This window comes from Gopherus evgoodei, chromosome 8, assembly GCF_007399415.2.
Source record: "Gopherus evgoodei ecotype Sinaloan lineage chromosome 8, rGopEvg1_v1.p, whole genome shotgun sequence".
Classification (NCBI taxonomy): domain Eukaryota; kingdom Metazoa; phylum Chordata; order Testudines; family Testudinidae; genus Gopherus; species Gopherus evgoodei.
In genome coordinates this window covers 89,655,009-89,657,289 of record NC_044329.1, presented here as the reverse complement: position 1 = coordinate 89,657,289, position 2,281 = coordinate 89,655,009, and positions in this window count along the sequence as shown.

The following is a 2,281-nucleotide window of genomic DNA, read 5'->3' as shown; positions in this document are numbered from 1 at the left end:
TATATTTTCCTTATTTAAAATATCAAACAAAAGACTGAAGTCTATGCATATGAAAACACTACCTCTACTAAAGTGTTCATTTTTTGTACTTCCATCTTCGCTTCCTATTAATACAAGTACTCTCCTGAAGGCTTCTTCTTGGAGCAAAAGCTTTTGTATATTATTGAAATCAATCCAGTAGCACCAGAGATTAATTTAATCCATTGGAGCAGATTTAGTTCTGGATGCAGCAAAGCAGGGTGCTGTTAGGGAGTCTTGCAGTTCCTGATGTGCCTTTGCCTTGGCACAAGTTAAAGCAATCTGGGGGATGCTGTAATAGACAATAATGAACTTTCTGAATTATATTTAGGATATTAACATATACCTAATGTTTAAATAAAAAAATCAGAGATTCTTGGGCTACTACAATTCACATGCTCATACGTTTGACCATGGGGGGAAAGGTAGTGGTTTGTTTTTCATGAAGCTATAGTGAATTAGTTAATAATTGAAGAAACAATGAATTCTGAGTTATCACTTCTGTTATGAAACTTATTCAATGGTTTCTAACAACCATGTCAGGAGAGCTGTGCTAAGGACATGGTTTATTTGAGGGATAGTAGTGCTCTGAGGTAATTGTAGTTAAGGAGCTCTCATTGTTTCCGTTACATAACCCTGCGTCTTCAGGGGATTTTAATTCCACTGGAAAAGTGTGCTTCTAGCTGAAATATGTCATATGAGATATCAGTCTGGGGGAAAATGTAGGGGAACTTTTAATAGATTTAAAAATAAAGTCTGTTGGGGTGTGTTTCCAGTATCAGGAATGCCAAGAAAAATAGATACGGGCCTGTGTATCTGTGTTTGTGCTCCTCTAAACTTTACTCAGCTCCACAGCTTTGCATTATATAAACCCAATGCCCAGTCACTAAAAATAATGCTGGCCCATCACCTGCTTCTGGAATGGGGAAAAGAGGAACCAGCCAGTTACCAGCCTTCTTGTAAGAGGACTGTTAAGGTAGATAGAAAGCTGGCTAGATTATCGGGCTCAACGGGTAGTGATCAATGGCTCCATGTCTAGTTGGCAGCCGGTATCAAGCGGAGCCCCACGGGTTGGTCCTGGGGCTAGTTTTGTTCAATCTTCATTAATGATCTGGTGGATGGTGTGGATTTTACCCTTAGAAAGTTTGCAGATGACCCTAAACTGGGAGGAGTGATAGATACGCTGGAGGGTAGTGACAGGATACAGAGGGACCTAGACAAATTAGAGGATTGGGCCAAAAGAAATCTGATGAGGTTCAACAAGGACAAGTGCAGAGTCCTGCACTTAAGATGGAAGAATCCCATGCACTGCTACAGACTAGGGACTGAGTGACTAGGCAGCAGTTCTGCAGAAAAGGACCTAGGGGTTACAGTGGACAAGAAGCTGGATATGAGTCAACAGTGTGCCCTTGTTGCCAAGAAGGTTAACAGCATTTTGGGCTGTATAAGTAGGATCATTGCCAGCAGATGGAGAGACATGATTATTCCCCTCTATTCAGCATTGGTGAGGCCTCATCTGGAGGAGTATGTCCAGTTTTGGGCCCCACACTATAAGAAGGATGTGAAAAAATTGGAAAGAATCCAGCAGAGGGCAACAAAAATGATTAGTGGGCTAGAGCACATAACTTATGAGGAGAGGCTGACGGAACTGGGATTCTTTAGTCTGCAGAAGAGAAGAATGAGGGGAGATTTGATAGCTGCTTTCAACTACCTGAAAGGGGGTTCCAAAGAGAATGGATCTAGACTGTTCTCAGTGGTACCTGATGACAGAACAAGGAGTAATGGTTTCAAGTTCAGTGTGGGAGGCTTTGGTTGTATATTAGGAAAAACTTTTTCACTAGGAGGGTGGTAAAGTACTGCAGTGGGTTACCTAGGGAGGTGGTGGAATCTCCTTCCTTAGAGGTTTTTAAGGTCAGGCTTGACAAAGCCCTGGCTGGGATAATTTAGTTGGGATTGGTCCTGCTTTGAGCAGGGGGTTGGACTAGATCAGGAGTAGGCAACCTCTGGCACGCGAGCTGATTTTCAGTGACACACTGCCCGGGTCCTGGCCACCAGTCCAGGGGGCTCTGCATTTTAATTTAATTTTAAATGAAGTTTCTTAAACATTTTAAAAACCTTATTTACTTTACATACAACAATAGTTTAGTTATATATTATAGACTTATAGAAAGAGATCTTCTAAAAACATTAAAATATATTACCAGCACACGAAACCTTAAAATAGAGTGAATAAATGAAGACTCGGCACCCCACTTCTGAAAGG